Genomic DNA, 20,046 nt, shown 5'->3' with positions numbered 1-20,046 from the left:
AAAATTTGTTCTTACTCTAATTTATTTTTCTAATTTATGCTCTAATATATGTATTAGATATTAGCTCTTTAATATGCTATATATTATTACTTTAATAAAAGTCACTATTTTTAAGAAAAGTCACAAAAATTTCAGTTTGCTAAAGTCTTACTTCTTATAGGTAGTATTCCATGACTAGGAAGTAACTAAAGTGTGCATTCCTAATCAACCCCTATGCTTACCTGGTGATTCCAAAACAAATTGAAGGCATAGTGTGTTTAATACAGGTTGTACTGGTCTAAATTCCAACTTAAACACTGGTTTTAACATTAGTGTCCTCTGAACAATGAAGATGTTGCTATGGATTAGTTTGTTAATAGCCTATACCATACTCACATATATGTGGCATATTAGTTTCACAACAAATTGGGGATAGGCATTCTGCATGTTTTACAGATGAGTAAAGTGAAGCTCAGAATACTTAAGTAACTTGCTGAAGGTTATACATATGCTAAATACGGTTAAAGAGTAAAATTAGGATTTGAATTCAGGTGCTACCAATCTTTCTGTTATGTGGTTCTTCATGGCTCCAGGAAAATGCACTTATCCCCAGTAGCCTCCTCATGTTCTGTCCCTCTCTATTTTTCTCCCTTCATTCCATTTCTTCCATTTATTGAATGATTACTACATATCAGCCATGTGTTCTATAATGGGAATATAGATAGACTCAAGAAATGGACTTAAGAAATTCAGAGCTTTATCACAAAACAGACTTGTAAAAAGATAAATTCTAGTAGAACTGAGTAGATCCCATTGCAGAGATGTTAACAAAAATGTATTTGTTTTTGTTCCTTTTGCTTATACATATCATTAGAGTTCATTTTGACATAATTGTGCAAGCATGGAATATAATTTGCTCCAATTCAGTTCCCAGTATTTCTCCTTCCCCTTGTTTCCTTCTGTCTACTCTGTTTTTCTGTTATTTATTTGTATCTTTTTTTTTTAATTAGCACCTTGTAGAATACATGAGGGTGAGGTTTGCTGTGGTATACTACTATATGTACATAGGAAAGTTAGACAAAAATGTTTTATTCACTTATTTTTTTTAGGATTTTTTAAATTGTAAACAAATGTTTTATTCACTTATAAGAGACAGTCCAAATATTTGGGGTGGTGGTGGAGGAAATGTTCAGGTAGTGGGGGGTACATTTAATCTGTATCCTGAAGATAACAAGATATATTAGAACCAAGCCATTCTTGGCAGAGGAATTACCAGGTACAAAGTCAAAATCCCAATGGGTCTAGTGTGATCCATTGTGAAGCAGTGGACCTAGTCACTGGGGAGGATTCCAGTATGGCAAAAGATTCAAAGTAAGAGAAAGATGGAGTGGTGTGTGTGAGAATAGTTTATAAAGGCTGAAAAGCTTGTTGAACCCAGATTGGAAATGCCAGAATGGTGAGTTTGAATTCTATCATAAACACAGTGAATGGTTAGCAGATATTTTCTAATTATAGCAATAAAATGATATCTTTTTGTCAAGCCTGTAGAAACCAATATTGCTATTATTAGCTGTAACATTTTTCTCCATAAAATATGAAGGAAAACTGGCCTTCATTTTTGCATCTCAAAATTCTATAATTCTATAATGTGTACATCTATACATTTTACATATTATAAATTGATTTTGTACTAGAAATTGTTTTATGAGTAACTTCAGGGTTGATATGATCTTACATGTGGAAATTTAGTAGCTAAATTGGGATCCCTGCTCCTCCTTAAATGATGTGCTTGTTGCATACTTTTTTGTGAGGAGAAGACTCAGAGTTCATTGTGTTCTTAAAGAGGTCTGGCTGTGACACTTCTGCAAATGTTTAAGAAATCTCTGCTCCTCACAAAAGCTGAAGCCCAGAGGTCTGAACTGATTTGTCAGCTTAAACGGTCAACAGTAGAGTTGGAATTAGAACCAGATTGCTTAACTCCTAACCTAGTGTTCTTGCCATTATCCCACTCTACGATAGAACTCCTTCCCATGATCACTGATTTCAGCAACTTTGTGTGATATATGTTTTTTCTTTATAAAAGACTTTGCCTCATGTGTTGGCTAGATCTGAATCTGATGAGTTTGACCCTGACACAAAGAATGTATGTGGTTCATTTGTCATGTATTATAACTATCTTATTAACTCATTATATGGTAATCTAATACTTACTGTTTTCACAAATATTATCTCATTTAGTCTTTATAACGACTGTATGTCAGAACTAAGATTTTAGCTGAGGATGTATCAGACAGGTTAAATGATGATGTACCCAGTACCATGCAGATCATAAGAAGCAGAAATTGACTGGAATTTAGGGCTTCTGACCTTGTCCAGGGCTGTGTCCTTTATATAATGGCATGAGACCTCCTATCATGGACACTTATTCTAGGTTGGTTCAGTGTTGAGAGATTCTGTTTCTTCATTTATAAATAAATGGTACTTGTGGTACTTGATCTGCAAAGATCCCTTTATTTCTTCATATCTGTGACTCTGCCTCTCAAATATTAATGTCTAGAAATCCAACATGTAAGCAAACTCAATAAATGCAAAGCTTAAATTAAAGAAAATAGAAGTTAAAATGGTTGCTTTCCTTTATAGACAGTTGTATTGCCTTTCTAAAATGTAATCCTAACATTTTCTTTAAATGTCGAGTTTCCTAATACACTTAAAATATGGGTTCTTGATGTGAATCCAAAAGCTCATAGTTGAGTTACAGGATATCTGTTGATCCTTTAATATTTTATGCAGAGTTTTCTCTACATACAAATATGTGAATTTACTGTAAAAGCATTAATAGTTTTCATTATATTTCCAAAGACATGTAGGATCAAAAAAAAATTAGAATTATATTTTAGAATGGATCTAAAATATAACTCAACTCTTTACAATGCAATACACACACATCATTTTAGTCATATGTCAACTGTAAAAAGCAAAGTTGAATTGTACCTGAGAAAGGTCCACCAAATTACTTGACTCTCTTACTGTGTAGAATTCTAGCAATCTTGTGCCTGTACTCTTTGCCATAACTACACTTCTCAAGTCATTTCAAAGTTGTTCTTAGTTTTCTTTGACCTTTATAAGGTAGGAAGAAAGAAAAATTCAGAGATTGTATAGTTGTAGCTATTCTGATATGAAATGAAATGGGTATGGTTGATTCCTTTAACATGAATCTTACAAAAGGGTGTTCACTTGACTTCCATTCTTTTAAAAATTACTTCTATCTAGAAAAGTGTGTGTGTGTGTGTGTGTGTGTGTGTGTGTGTGATAAGACTTAACATGTTCTTTTCTATTTCACTGGGAAAATTTGCAAACAAAAGCTACTTTTATATGTTTTTAGATAAAGTACATTAATTTCATAATAATTATTACTACCTGGATATCTATTGTTAAAACACTTCAGTGTATTGACTTCAGAGAGAAGTCAGCCTCTGCTCTGGAGAACCATTCCTAACTCCAGTGGTGTGCTAAAGTTAGCTTATAATCAGTTCATAAAACAGACTTTTAAATTTTCAAGGAATTTTGTCACCCAGTTGTCATCATATTGGTAATTTGAAATTGGTCATAATAGGAGTATTTGAACTGTGGAAATCATCAGCCCCTACTAATCATGGCTCTCTGTCCCTGAGAACTAACCATTAAAAATTTACCAGCTTGTGGGCACAGTGGCATATGTCTGCAATCCCAGTGATTCAGGAGACTGAGGCAGGAAGATTGCAAGTTTGAGGCCAACCTCAGCAACTTAGTAAGATTCTGTCTCAAAATTTAAAAATAGAAAGAACTAGAGATATAGTTCAGTGGTAAAGTGCCCCTGGCTTCCTTTCCTGGTTACAGCAAAATAAAAGTAAAAAACTGATCGGCACATGATGGTCTGGCTCATCTTTTCTCAGATAGGATTGCACACTTTGCATCTTTGCATATTACTTATCATTAGCAGTTCCTAGAGGAAATTCAAGTAAGGCAAGCTTATATAATTTTTTTCTTAAGTTTTCATCTCTATAAATACTTAAATTATTTACCAATTCACATAAAACTGTAACTGCTATGTGTGGCAACTCTCTTTTGGTGTCACATAATTGTAGACAACGAAAATACCACTGAAATCAAAGTCAATAGACTTGGATTCAGATTCCCTTTTTTAATTTTTAATGCTTTTATTAGAGCATTATAGTTATATAATGACAGTTGAATTCATTTTGACATAATCATACATGCATAGAATTTAATTTACACCATTTCAGTCTCCAGTATCTCCTTTCCCTCCCCACCCCCTTCTATTTCCCTTCCCCTACTCCTCTTCCTTCCACTCAATTAGTTTTAATTGGTGCTTTGCAGATATACATAAAGGTGGAACTCATTGTGTTATACATGCACATAGTGTAATTTTGTCAGACTTATACTGCATTTCCTCCTCTTTCCTGCCCCTTCCTGCCTCCCCCTCAATCTCTACCCCAACTGATTTTCCCTCTGTCTTTATGTTATAGGATCCATGCCACTTTTTTCCCCTCTTACTTTGCTCTAGATGAACAGATCAAGAAAATGTGGTATATATATACAATGGAGTTTTACTCAGTCATAAAGAAGAATGAAATTACTGAAGTTGTTGGTAAATACATGAAACCAGAGAATATAATGTAAGCCAGACTCAGAAACAGGTTTGAATGCTTTCTCTCACCTATGTCAGTTAGAGCAAAGTAAGGGGGAAGAAGTGGCAAGGGTCATATAACGTAAAGACTCCCTTTTTGTCACTGATTTAAAAATCTTGAGTAATCACTTTATCTTATATGGTTCAGTTTCCTCTAAGTATAAAGGGAGGCAAAGTTGAGCGGAATTTGCTAGTGTTTATGCAGCTACCTAGTATAAAAGTCTCATTCCAGAATTAAAATGGTTATTTAAAGATAGTCATACCACAAAAGTTACTATTTCCTCTAAAATAATGAATTATACTTGTACAGTGATTATATATCTTATAGTCACAAAACTGAAGTGTATGAAATTTTACTTTTCAAAAATCTTAAAAATATTTAGTTAATGCCCTATTTCCAACAATAACAGAATCACCAAAACACTCTTACTTTCATGGGAAATTGTTCATTTAATGATTGAAATTTGCCAAATTCTAGATTTCTACTCAGTCAGTTTAGGGTTCTCCCTTTCACTTTTCATCTCCCCTGAGCTTTGATCTAATTTTCTAATTTAGGGTAAGGAATTGTTGTTCTGGCTAAAGGGAGGAGGCCCACCTATCCATGGTCTAAGGCATCCATGCATGGTGTTTTCTGTTGAGAATACATTTGCATTACTCTTTGGTAACTGTGACTGGTTCCTGCTGCATTGCACTGAAATGAACTCCTCCTCTTTGTCACTCTGCTTACCAGATCCTTAGTGATCACTCTGGTCTCTCCATTCTAATTTTGATGTTTCTCCAAGAGTCATTAACTACTTCAACCACCACCTTACCTCTTCTACAGAGTCAAGGAAAATTTCAGATGCTGTCTGTTGGTGCTCTTGGGCTCAGAGCTTGAGAGTACATACATGTGCATAATATTTCTGGCTGAGTGTTTTAGATTTAGGTTCTGTTACATCTACTGTTGCAGAGCCAGTCTATTGAACAGCACGTCTTTACTAGAATTATTACTTTCTAGCTTCATGATGGAAGTAAGATGCTGCTGTACATCCAACATCTAAATAGAGCTGGACACAGTAGGTGCTCCATAAACATTTTTTTGATTAAATGAATGAATGAAATAAACTGAATAAGTAAAAATTTCTCTGCTTTTTGCTGTTTCTTCCCCTCCCACACTGTATATGGGTTTTCTCTCATTCTCCTTCTCCCTTCTAGGGGTTTAGCCAAAAGCATGAACAAGATCATAAACCCCAATAAGGGACCTGTTAGCATCCAAATTTATGCCACATCCTCTTAAACTCTGTCAACCTCTTGAACTATTTTTTTCTCTTGGGAACAGAAAACTTTTTTATCCACTGTGTGGTTTACATTAAATTCCACTCTTTGAAACCTTTGGGCCCTTCCACTTTTGGTATTCAAATTATAGCATTTAAACTGAAAAACAGAGAGTGAAATATTCTCTCTCAGAAACCTCTGCTCTTGAAACTGAAAATACTTGTTTTGGTGACAATATGTGTTATTTCTGCTGTAGGCTTTCAGAATCCTGTTTTGAAGTTAAAGCCAGGAATGTGACTCTCTGTTCTGCCTGATGGCCATGTATCAAAAAATTTATCATTAATACATGAATGGCAGGGAAAGAGAAATGGTCAAAAAGAAATGTGGGGGTTAAGGGTATAGCTCAGTGGCACCGGACTTACCTACCATATGCAAGACCCTGGGTTAGATCTCTAGTCCACCCCCTCTTCCCTGTTTATGCAGGTTAGATACTACTTCATTTTCCATTTATATAGATAAATTACTATATGGTATAAGACTTTTAAATTAGAGGATCAGAAGAACTTTGAGTAATGTTTCTGATCTTGGGAGGTACAATAGGATAATCTGTAGAGCTAAAAAATATAAATGCTTTTTTTCCCATTATGTACTTGCTCATTTAGTCTTCTATAATGAATTTCAGGCATGTATTTGTTTAGAGATTCTTATATAAAACTTCTCCAGTTATTTCTGATTCATCTTTCTATCTAAGAATCACTTGTCTGGAAATCTTGGGATGTTCTTAATAGTTTCTGTCATATTCTCAAATGCATATGACATTTTCTATGTATTGCACATGTAATAATTTCCTACAGAGAAAATCCATAGTTACAAAACTAGATCAGAAGAATGGGGGTAGGTACTAACAAATGTTCTTCTGAAAGAATAACTTTTTCCAAAGTACTGTTGAAATCAAAGAAGGATGCCCATTATATCTATATTTTCTACTGAAAATGAAATTAAATTATCCTAGACGAGTATTTGTTGTACCTGCTTGTCCTGACAGCAGAAAAATAACAGAAGAGCAAGTTTAGAGAACCCATTGGCTACTTTGAGAGAGGGAGAGAGTAACTTGCAAAGGTCAGAGCTGAGGTAAAACCTGATAAAATTTGAAAGCAGGAATGAAGGAGACCTAAGAAAAATTTTACGACTAGATTCGTCTAGTATTTTTATTTCATTAATAATTCCGTGGTTGTCCAAACTCTGCTTTCTGTGCAGGGGAACTCACTATTTTGTTTTTGGACATTTCTAATTACTATATAACACTTTATATTAAAATGAAATCTCCCTCCCTTCCCACCCCAATCTTTGTGTGTGTTTGTGTGTGTGTGTGTGTGTGAGTGTGTGTGTTCCTGGATATTGAAGCCAGTAACACTCTACCACTAAGATATACCTGCAATCATTGTTATTTTGTATTTTGAGACAGGGTCTTGTTAAGTTGATTGGGCTCGCCTTGAACTTGTGATCTTCCTGCTTCGGCCTCTAAAGGAGCTAGGATAATAGTCATGTGCCACCATGCCTGGCAAAATCTCTCTTCTTATACTTTCATCCCATTAATCTTGACTGTATTCTCTGTGTAAAGCACAGCACAATACCTAATTCCTTTTTCACTTGAGGACCATGAGATAGTTAAAGGCATTGATCATGTGCTACTTGGGTTTCTTGTGAATGAAAATTTCCTGTTTTTGTTTTGTTTTGTTTTAAATTATTTGGGTTCATATTGTAGAATTATCCAGTCACTGTATCTGAGTAGAGGACGCAAGTATAAACTGCTCATTATGTCAATCATTTGCTTGAAGTTTTTATGTAAATACTTGCTCTCTGCACTTACTCATCACCAATCCAGTGGAGAAAACTTAGATGCCAAGAATACACTGTTGCCTAGAATCTGTCTAGGTTGTGTTTCTTATCTCTCTTCTAATCTATTTGACCTTTCCTGGTGTATATGCTGTCATCTTCATTTCTGCCTCTCTTTCTGCTCCTTAAAGTGAGGGTTTTTGTTTGGGTGCTCTGCTTTGTTACTGGTCCCAAATTCTTGTACAATAATTACCTTGACTTTCCCCTGGCTTCATGCCTTTATTACATGGGTCCTTTACTAAATCCAGTTGAGGCTCCTAACCCCCAACCTGAGTCTAGTTTCCTGTAGTATCAGGGTGGTACAGAGATTTTCATCATTTTTTCATGTTTGAATTTCTAATAATAGTAATTTTATTCGTGCCTCCTTTTGAGATAGGAAGACATTATTTTCCGTTAATTTGTAGGCTAAGAACCAAGATTCAGGGGCATTGTTTTAGTCAGCTTTTTGTCATTGTGACTGAAACATCTGACAAGAACAACTTCAAAGAGGAAAGGTTGATTTTGGCTTACAGTCTCAGAGGCTTCAGTCCATGGTCAGAAGCTCCATTGCTCTGGGTATAAGGTGAGGCAGAACATCACTGTGGGACAGATAACTGCTTCCCTTCCTGGGAACTCCCCCAGTGACCTACATCCTTCAATGGGCCCCACCTCCAAGTAGTCCAATCAATTAATTAATCTATTGATAAAGACAGCACTTCTCAAGATTCAGTTTTTTGCCTAAAGCTCCACCTCTAAACCTTGGTTCACTGGCAGCACAGTTTCAAACATGACCCTTTGGGGAACAGTCCTGATCCAAACTGTAACAGGCATTATCTAAAGGCATATAATGAGTAAGTAGATCTTCTCATTCTAAGTCAAGAGTACTTAGACTTTCTTCAGTTTTCCTGGAAAGCAAACACTAAGAGCATAATAAATGCCCTCATGTATCTGATCTGTGGTCTGTTCTCATCAGATCATGTAGTCTTTAATTCCTAAGGAATATTTTAAGGAATGATAGGGCCTATTTCCTCAACTTGAACTTTATCATTATTATCACCAACATATAAGCATACAATACTTAACATCCATTATTTCTTGAAGAATTGGAGCTCTCTACCAAAACTATGAAGTAGATAACCTCATTTAAAAGAATAGTTATAGAGAAATAACTTATTCAAGATCATGTAGATACAAGGCAAATATAGAACCAAATTTAGTTTGATTTTATTTTGTTATGTCCTTTAATAACTTATCAAGCATCCATGTTCTATGAATTTTTTGTTATTTTCAATTATTTATTTTTGGTTCATCTCTTATTATAAGGTAATGAATTCCATACTTATTCCCTGTGATTCATCTTTTAATTTTAATCACTGAAAATTTATTTTTCTGACACTGCATGGGGTGTCCTGAGTTTTATGTGAGAGAAACTCAACATAAGTTGGAAGAAACTTGGTTAAATTTCTTAAATAGATAAATATGCTATTTTAAGTCATATTTATTTTTTTTAAGGCTTTAGAATACTTAACTTTATTACTGAACACTTTTCCCCTCTCTGAGGTACCAATGGCTTCATATATCACTGGTTTTCAAGTTCTTTAAAATACTTGTCTTTGAGCAGTGGTAAACCTTTTCTCTTTTCCCAAACAAAATTTTATATGGAACCAAATTTTACATTGAACATAAAGAAATAGTTCCAAATTAAACTTGAACTGCTTATTATAAAGCCAATCAGGATTACTTTGGGGATCATCAGAATTTGAAATGGGAGGTTTGGAATGACAGTGTCAACCATTCACATCACCCTCTGCAGCTATAAAATTCTAATTAATTGTATAACCCATCAAGCCCCCCCTCTATAAAACTCAGTTTAAAAATCCTTGTTTAACTAATTTAACATAAAGAACATTATAAATGCACATGTGATGAAATTACTGAGGCAACCTACTGAGGAAGCTGTTAGCTAAATCTCTAGTACAAATGAGAAAGATTGTGTGAAGTTTGGATGCTTAAACAGAAGAGAAGGGCTAGTTGATCTCTTATTTCATGTATACATCACAAAAATCATACAAATTATTTATTGATGATAAAGCAAATCCAGGAATAATGTGTTAAAGATGTTAAAATGGGATTGTCCCAAAGTGAACTGTTGGAATTCCATGGTTGTAATGGAGTTGTCAGAAGATTAGGATAGAATTTGTAAGGAAGTTTCTTTGTTTTTATCAGACTCTTCTAGTCCCCTAAGTCTAGTGAGAATATCAGTTAACTAGAAGCTTTCTTATGTTACCCCAATTTCTCCTATTTTCTGTGTTCCAACCCTAAAGGGGTAAGAAACTAGGGTAGAGGGTAATTTTATTATATTGGAATAAAAATTTTTAATTTAAATTGTGTTGGCATTTAACTTTAGAATTGGTATTTGACTATAGAATTTTTTATTATCTAAGACTGAGCATAAAAGTTATGAGACTGAATTTCCAACCATTGGCAGGGAAAAAAACACCCTCCACTGTGTAAGTTTAAAGGAAAAGTAGGAGACAAAGATGCTTTATGATTTTATCCCATGAGTCCTGCTTAATCTCACCCACTGATTCAGAGGGATCAAGTTGTGTAACAAAAGGTATATGAATAGCAAGTATCTGAATACACCCTGTGTGGGCTCATGACCCACCGCATGAATATGTTCAGTTCAATTGTAGATGGTGGAGAGACACATCAAGCAACTCTAAGTTGTACCTGACCAAAAGAAGACAGAAATATTATCATGAAACCATGAGAAAAGCCCACACTGTGTAATTAATTATAAGCCCATTCAGTAGAAGTTTAGAAAAATGAAGAACCAGTGTAGAAAAGAGTGTCACAAAAGATGTTATGGAAGATGAAGTGGATCTACACTGAAACATGAACACTAGATAGAGTTTGCAAGATGCTGAAGCCTGGTGTGGATAGGGACAAGTGGGAAATAACCACTGCTATTTATTGAAAACTTAGTTGATGCTGAGTGCTTAATCGCTTTTTTTACATTATTTCCAGAAGGAAGGCTTTATCTCTATCTTCTAGGTGCAGACTGGAGTTTGACAGAGGTTAATTAAGCTGTCCCCAAATCATTAGCTAATGATTGGCAGAGTTGTTTTAAATCAGGTCTATCCAAATCATTCCTTAAGCATAAGCAGACAAAGAAAAGATAGACAAATTAGACTCCATCAAAATTAAAAGCTCTCATGCTTCAGAGAAGACTATCAAGAAAGTCAAAAAGTCAACCCAAACAATGTGAGCGAATATACAAGCATATATATTGCAAGGGTCAAGTTTCAGCATACATAAGAACTTTTATAACTCAATAGTTAAAAAGACAAATAACCCAATTAAAAAATGGGCAAAGGATTTGAATACACATTTCTCCAAAGAACATAAACAAATGGCTAAGGAAAACATGCTCAACATCATTAATCATTAGGGAAAGCAAGTCAAGATACTATAAGATATGATTTCATACCCAGTAGAATGACTATAATAATAATAATAAAAAACACCAGGCACTATTGTTGGCGAGGATATAGAGAAATTGGAAGCCTCATATGCTACTAGTAGAAACATAAATTGATACAGCTGGTTTGGAACACAGTCTGGAAATTACTTCAGAAAGTTAAACAGTTTTATTATCATATTATCCAGCAATTTCACTTCCAGGTATATGGAAAATACATGTCCTCACAAAAACTTGTACATAAATATTCACAGCAACATTTTTCATAATAGCCAAAAGTGGAGATGGTCTAAGTGCCCATTATCTGATGAATTGATAGACAATTTGTACATATTCCTTACAATGGAATATTAATCAGCCATGAAATATGAAATGCCAATACATGCTAAAGCATGAATGAAACTTGAAACATTATGTGAAGTGAAACTCATGTATATGTTACAATTTCATATGACAAGGCACAAAGGGTCATACATTGTGTGTTTCCATTTTTAAAAAATTCCAAAATAGGTAAATCAGTAGAGATGGAAAGGAGATTAGTGTTTCCTGGTGTTAGAGGAAAGAGGGACTAGGTAGTAACTACTAATAGATACAAGGTTTCTTTTGAGGGTAATAAAAATATTCTGGAATTAGGTAGCAGTGATGTATACTAGAAACCACTAAATTGTACCCTTCAAAGGGGAAAATCTTCTGGTAGATGAGTTATATCTCAATTAGAAAGCAGAGAAGAGGTTTTCAACCAAAGCCCTGGTACTTTCTATGCTGATTCAGGAACATGGGTGGATTGAAGTGAAAATTGAGTGCATGTTTCAAATATATAACAACAAATCCATCATTTTTTATAACTATAATGCACCAATAAAATATGTGGAGAGAAAATTTAAAAAAAAAAAGATTGAGTGCATTCTATTACCATGACAAGTCAAGGATGGGTCCTTGACTCAGGGAGATGGCAGAAGGAATTCGAGGCATGGTGGGGGATCAGGAATCAGAAAAACTTCAAAGGGTAAAATTATAGGATTTGCGGCTATATTTAAGGAGAAATCGTCTCCTGATTTCAAGGAAATGAGGAGGAAACAAAGAATGTAAGGTAGCTATCATATTTCCTACCGTTAATGAATGCCTATTAGGTGTTAATCATCCTTCACTTCTACTCAAATAACTGTTTTACTTATTTCCACTTCAGGGATTTCAGGGCTGTCACATCATTCCCCGGCCAACCAGGCACCCACTCTGTGCTTTTCCACCCACATTTTTCTTTTCTGGGTACTTGACCTCCCTACATAATAACTTAAAGATAGATAATTCTGTTCTACAGTCCCATCAGAGTTGCTCAAATGAATTAATTAACTAAAGTTAATGGTGCAAGATTATAATAATAACAACAGCAGCAGCAGCTATTTTATGGAGTAATTACTATGTACTGAACACAAAATGTGCTTTATCTTTTATATTTAATATAATCTTTTATATTAAATAAAGTAGGTACTATACTACTTTAAAAGTAGGTACTATAATTCTCATTTTACAGATGAGGAAGACAAGGCACAAAGAGGTTAAGTAATGTGGTCAAGGTCAATACTAGTAAGTGGAAAGGATGTGGTATGACAAGTCTTTTTGTCTCCAAAGTCTGTGCTATAGCTCTACCTTGATACGTGTATCCATTTGTTGTCAAGTCAAATTAAGTTCTACTCCATTTTGTATGAATTTTAAGTTACTTCACTTTTCTCACTTCTAAATGGCGATGATGAATTTGTAATAGGGTATATTAAGGTGACAATATTACTTTGGAGAAATTATTTAGCACTCATGAGCCTCACAAATCTCAGGATAAAATGAGAATAATAACAGCTATCTCTCAAACTTTTTCTGAGGGTTAACTAAGGTAATGTGAATAAAGTTCATAAGCACATAGGAAGTATTCAATATGTGCTTAGCTGTTGCTGGCGTGTCTGCCTGCGTATCAATGATAATTTGCTTTTGCCATATACATCCTCCTGGGCCAAACTTAATATATGAGATCTATTTTTAAAGAAGAAAAGCTAAACAGCTTCTTGGAAGTGATTTTTCTCTTATACTCCCAAAGTTCCCTATAACCCCCCCCCCCCCAGAAAGCCATTTTCAAGCCCTAAAACTTAGAGAGGGGAGGTTTACCTTGGTATGAACATACAGAGAATGTCGGTACATGTCTCACTCAGCCTTTTCAGGACTTTTGTCTTCCTTACACTCCATAGTGATTGAGTTTTGGGGCAGTGGAAATTGAGACTTTGTGTGTGGTGGGGAGTGAAACTGATGGCATATTTTGATTAAAAAGGGGATAGAAATTTAATTTCTGATATTCTCTCCCATCTGCTACTGGACTACTGGATCCCACAAGCGTCTAATTAAAAAATATAGAAAGTTAAAACACCATTTTGACTCAGGAGATATCTAGTCCTAGCCATTCTGATTCCACAAATATTTAAACACTACGTTTATGAATGTAAGTGTTTTAAAAAATTTATTTAGACACGGATGGACACAATGTCTTTATTTTATTTATTTATTTGTTTTTAAGTTTTTATTTTATGCTGAGGATCGAACCCAGTGGCTCACATGTGGTAGGTATGTGCTTTACCACTGAGCTACAATCCCAGACCTACTTTTAATAGAACTGTAACAACAATTTTGCTCAATGAATCACTGACTACTCATGATTTCTTGTTTACTAGGGTTAAACAAAGTTTCATTCCTGAAGAATCCATATCATTGTGGGTCCTGCCTACATTAGTTTTTTTTTTTTTTTAACTTTTATTTCTTTGCAATTTTATTGAGTTTTAATTTATATATTCCATATAATACATTCTTTGTGAGAGTATGATTCAATTACATTATTTTTTACAATTACAATAAAATAAAGATGGCTTTCTTGGTTTATGCTTATATAGATTTTCACACATGTAACCACCACCATAATCACCTCCCAAACTCCCTCATGCTCCCTTGTGCTCCCTCAAACTCACCCTTTGATACCATCTCCCTTCACTCTAACTTATAGAACTACTGATGTCTATACAAAAATATGTATATGGAATCAGATAGTATGTAATCTTTTGAGTTTAACTATTATACTCAACACTGTGCTTTTGAAACATACTAAAGTTGTGTATATCATTAGTTTGTTCATACTGCTGACTTGTGTTCCATTAAATGTATGTACCAGGATTTGTTTATCCACTCATCCAATGAAGGCCATTGGGATTGTTTCCAGTTTGTGTTGGGAATTAATTCTGTATATTGTTTATCAAGGAATGACTTTATTTTGTCTTAGTTTTTGAAGGGTAATTGCCTTGTATTATATAGAAGTCTTGGTTGACAGAAACTTTTTCCTTTAAGCACTTTGATAGATCATTCCACTGCTTCTTAGCGTCCACTCCTTCTGATGAGAAATCAACCATTAATCATTGCTGTTTCTCTGTACATAATGAGTCATATTTTTTATCTTGCTGCTTTCAAGATTTTCTCTTTGTCTTTCAACACGTTTTCTATAATGTGTTTAGGTATAGATAGATCACTTTGGGTTTCTTGTACTCTTTTTTTTTTTTTTTTTAGTTTCTAAGCTTTACAGTGTTTTTTTTATCTAAATCGAGAAGTCTGAGGCTTTTCTTCCTGTTTCTCTGCCTTTTCACTTTCTAAGACTCCCATTACATATCTGTTGGTGTGTTTGATGTTGTACCAAAGGTCTTTAAGGCTATGTTAATTTTTCTTCATGTTTTTCCTGTCTGTTCAAATTAGGTAATTTCTGTTTATTAATCATCAAGCTCACTGTATTTTCCTTTGATGTTTCAGAATTAATATTGAATTCCTCTAGTGAGTTTTTAATTTCAGTTATTAAACTTTAAGCTCCAGAATTTGGATTTTCTTATAATTGGTCCATTTTCATTGAGATTCTCTGTTAGTTGAGTCAATACAGTCATCCTTTTCATTAATCCTTTGAACATGGGTTTTAGTTCTTGGAACATTTTTTTGATAGCTGTTTAAATTCTTGTCAACTGCAACATCTGGGTTCACCCAGAGAGAGTTTCAATTGATTACTTGTTTTCTTGGGCACAGATGTCACACTCTCATGCCTCTTTGCATGTTTTCCCTCTCCCCTTGTATTTATATTTTTAATTGGACATTTTAGATACCATCTTGCAGCAAACCTGGCTCTACTTCCTACCCTGAGAACAATTGTTATTGCTGGTGTTTTTGTTTGTTTGTAATTTATCTTCACCAAATCTGTATAATCCATCTCTCCCATGGTGTTCTCCTCACTAATACCTCTCCTTAGGTTTTTAATTCTTGTTTTTACTTTTAAAACTGGCATCCTGGAGTGTGTGTGGGGCTTCACCCTTATGTCAACATAGTTCAGCAATTGGAGGATATGTGGTCAGTTGGTTCCTGAATATTTTAAATCAGTGAGGCATCCATCCACTACCAGGGGATCTGTGTTGGGTTCGGACTCCATTCAAAGTTTACTTCAAGGCCAGTTTTCACTTTCTTTTGGCACTTTTCTGTCTCCTTTGCAACATGTGTCCTCCTATGCAGCCAGAGTGGTATGGAGATGCTAGGCCTTGCTGATCTCTTCTGAGCAGCTGAAAGCCTTTGCTCTCAGTCTTAGAATAGTTTATCCAGGTCCTTTACAGACCTCACACTCACTTCCTGGATCTTTTTGTTAAACTTCTGACTTGTTTTGCTTAAGTCTGAAACACAAGGGATCTGTTGAACCCTGGGCTTTTCTTTTTTCCTTTGCCACAGAGATTGCTACTGCTACTGCCAATGATGATGTGCGGGACATCCTGTTTTTTCATGTTTCACTCCAAATCAAGCAGATACCCTTAGGTAGAAAAGATAGTGGTTCTTCCAAACATAATAGTCCAAACAAACTGACTGAGCTGAAGGGAGCGCAGCGGGAAGCATGCTTTTGCAACAATGGTACCAATTTCACTGTCTTGCCTGAGGTTGAGTAGTATTTTTGATACACATTTCTCAATTTGGCATATATTTTTGGTCAATTTTCAGAGTCCTTAAATTATTATTTTCAGCACTTTTGTCTAGTTTTATCATTGATTTTTAAGGAAAAGGTATGCTGGATTCTCTACTTCACTATTTCAGAAACCTCATATCCATATCGATAAGGTTTAACATTTTAGTTTTATTTTCTAAAATTATTTTAATCTGAATCATTTCTCTGCCTACTTTGAAAACTAACATTTGACTTATTAAAATTTTTGTCCATGTAAAATTTTATAAATTATAGCTCTTGTTATGACCCGTAGTATTATGAGCATGTGCCATTTTTATTTTTAACTGACACATAACAATTATACATATCATGACATCTTAATGCAAGCATACAATGTGGAGTGATTAAACAGGGTTATTAGTGTATCCATCGCCTCAGATTTTTATCATTTCTTTGTATTAAGCACATTCAAAATCCCTTCTTCTAGCTATTTTGGAACATACAATAAGTTGTTTTTAGCCATACTCACACTACTATGCTATAGAATACTGGGATTTAATCCTCCTATGTAACTGAATTTAAACCAAATCTTCTCTAGTGTCCTTTCCTCCTTTCTCAGTCTCTGGTAATCACTATTCTATTCTTTACTTGTATAGGATCAAGTTTTTGGTCTCCCCATATGAGTGAAAACATGCAAGAGTTATCTTAATGTGCTTGGCTTATTTCACTTATTAAAATGTTCTCTAGGCTCATCCATATTGCTACAAATGACAGAATTTCATTCCTTTTATATGGCTTTATAATATTCCACCATGTATGTATACTACACTTTGTCCATTCATGTATTGATGGATACTTGGTTGATTTTATATCTTGGTTTTTGTGAATAGTACTACAATAAATATTCAAGTACAGATATCTCTTCAGCATACTTATTTCCTTTCCTTTGGGTACATACCTAGTAGTGGAATTGCTGAATCATGTGATATTTCTATTTTTAGTTTTTAGAGGAATTGCCATTCTGGTTTCCATAAAGATTGTACTAATTTACAGTCTCACTGACTATATACAAGATTTTCTCTTTCTCTTCATTCCTGCCAGAATATATTAATTTTTGTCTTTTTGATCATGGTTTTTCTAACTGGGAAGAGATGATATCTCATTGTGGTTTTGATTTGCATTTTCCCAATGTTTAGTGATGTTAAGCATTTTTAATACTTTATTAACTATGCGTGTGTCTTGTGAAATATCTATTCAGATCATTTGTCTATTTTTAAATTAGTTTTTGTTGTTTTGTTAGTTTTGGTATTTTCGCTTTGAGTTCCTCTATATTTATGATATTAACCCCTTATCAGATGAATAGTTTGCAAATATTTCTTCCCACACTATAGGTTTCCTTTTCACTCTGTTGTCCTTTGCTTTGCAGAAACTTTAGTTTGATATAGTCTCATGTCTATTTTTGCTTTTGTTTGTTGTAATATTCAGGTATTATCCAAAAGTTCTTTGCCTGTAACACAGCCCTCAACTGTTTTCTTTCAGTAGTTTGATAGTTTTCAACCTTACATACAAGTGTCTCATCTACTTTGAATTGATTTTTGTTTAATGTGGTGAGAGATAGGAGACTTTGCATATGGGTGCCTGGTTTTCCCAGCACCATTTATTGAAAAGATGGTTTTCTCTCCACTATATATTCCTGATGACTTTGTTGACCATAATATGTGGATTTATTTCTGTGCTGTGTATTCTATTTCATTGGTTTATTTGTCTGTTTTCATGACAGTACCATGTTGTTATAGTTACCATAATTTTATAGTATGTTTTAAACTCAGGTAACTCCTGCTGTGTTCTTTTTTCTCAGGATTACTATTCAGCATTTCTTGTGGTTCTGTATGAATTTTTGTAAATTTTTTCAATTGCTTCAAAGAATGCCATTGGAATTTTGATAGGGATTGCACTGAATCTATACATCACTTGGGACAGTGTGCACATTTTCACAATACTTTTAATTTTGAAATAAAATTAAATCGTGAAATAAAATTAATTATACATACTTTTGATTCTTTTAATCCATGAGCCTGAGGTATTTTATTTTTTGTGTCTTTTTCATTTTCTTTCACCAGTCTTATATTGTTTTCAGTGTAGAGATCATTCACCTCCTTGGTTAAATTTATTGCTAGGTAGATTTTTTTTATAGCTATTGAAAATGGAATTGCTTTCTTGATTCTTCAACTACTTCATTTTTGGTATACAGAAATGTTATTGATTATTGTGTTGATTTTGTATCCTGTAATTTTATTGGTAATTTTACATAGATAAGTTTTAACAGTTTTTTGAGGGGATAGAGTTTTTATATTTTGCTATATAACATTATATCATGTGCAAACAAGGACAATTTGACCTTTTCCTTTTCAATTTGGATATCCTTAATTTTTTTTTTTCTCTTGCTTAATTGCTCTGGCTAGGACTCAAGCACTATGTCAAATTAGAGTTGTGAAAGAGGGTATCCTTGTCTTATATTTTTTCTATTATTAATATTTCCCAAGTCAAATTTATTGATCTGAATGTTTTCATTGAATTTGAATCAGGAATAATTTTATTATTTAAAATTTTAGTAATTATCAGTTTTATTTTATAGGCTTTACCCCCAGTTTCAATTTTTGAAATACTCAATATTACCATTGAGATGTAAGTCCATGACTGTCTTTTGTTTGTTTGTTGTTTTGTTTGGAACAGACTATAATGTTCAATTGGTTTGTTGTTGCATAAAAGGTTTTTTAAAATGCTGATTATTTCTATCAATACTATTCAACGAAGTATATTCAATGAAGTATGAATGAAGATATCCATGAGTTTTAAATGCCCTGCTTTAACATGGAAATATTTTTCTGGGATGAGTACTTTGACTTTATTTACTCATTATGAATTTATGCTGATTTAATTTGGCATAATTTAAAAATGTATATACTTAACCTGCTTTTAACAGTTACTAATTCAAATTAAAGAGGTTTTTTTTTTTTTTTTTCCATAAAAGAGTTTTAAACCAGGACCACTTAACTACTTAGCCATATCCCCAGTCCTTTTTACATTTCAGTTAAAGATAGTGTCTCACTGAGTTGTTTAGGACCTTGCTAAATTGCTGAGGTTGGCTTTGAACTTGGTATCCTCCTGCCTCAGCCTCCCAAACTGCTGGGATTACAGGCATGCACCACACTGTGCCTGGATATTTAAAGAAGTTTAAAAAGTAAAATACAAAATGTAACAGAATGAGCAAGCAATGATCAAAAATTAGGGGGTTACTATTTGCTGATGATGTGATCCTATATTTAGAAGATCCAAAAAACTCTACCAGAAAACTTCTAGAGCTCATGAATGAATTTGGCAGAGTAGCAGGATATAAAATTAACACCCATAAATCAATTGCATTCCCACATTATCAGTGATGAATCAACTGAAAGAGAAACTAGGAAAACTACCCCATTCACAATAGCCTCAAAAAAAAATTTGGAAATAACCTAACAAAAGATGTGAAAAACCTCTACAATGAAAACTATTGAACACTAAAGAAAAAAATTGAAGAAGGCCTCAAAAGATGGAAAGATCTCCCATGTTCTTGGATAGGCGGAATTAACATTGTCAAAATGGCCGTACTACCAAAAGCAATATACATATTTAATGCAATTCCGATTAAAATTCCAAAGATGTTCTTCATAGAAATAGAAAAATCAGTCATGAAATTTATTTGGAAAAATGAGAGACCCAGAACAGCCAAAGAATTCTTTA

The 20,046-nt window shown here is 34.0% G+C and overlaps 1 protein-coding gene across 7 annotated transcripts in view; it reads left to right on the top strand.

Moving 5' to 3' along the window:
* The window catches only part of DLG2 (discs large MAGUK scaffold protein 2), a gene marked incomplete at its 3' end in the record, with an annotated part of 2,081,919 nt that overhangs the window by 486,238 nt on the left and 1,575,635 nt on the right, over positions 1 to 20,046 (top strand). The gene's annotated exons all lie outside the window — the stretch shown is intronic.

Source organism: Sciurus vulgaris, assembly GCF_902686455.1.
Source record: "Sciurus vulgaris genome assembly, chromosome: 11".
Lineage (NCBI taxonomy): Eukaryota > Metazoa > Chordata > Mammalia > Rodentia > Sciuridae > Sciurus > Sciurus vulgaris.
Note: the sequence above shows the minus strand (reverse complement) of the source record. Positions and strands in the feature narration are given on the sequence as shown.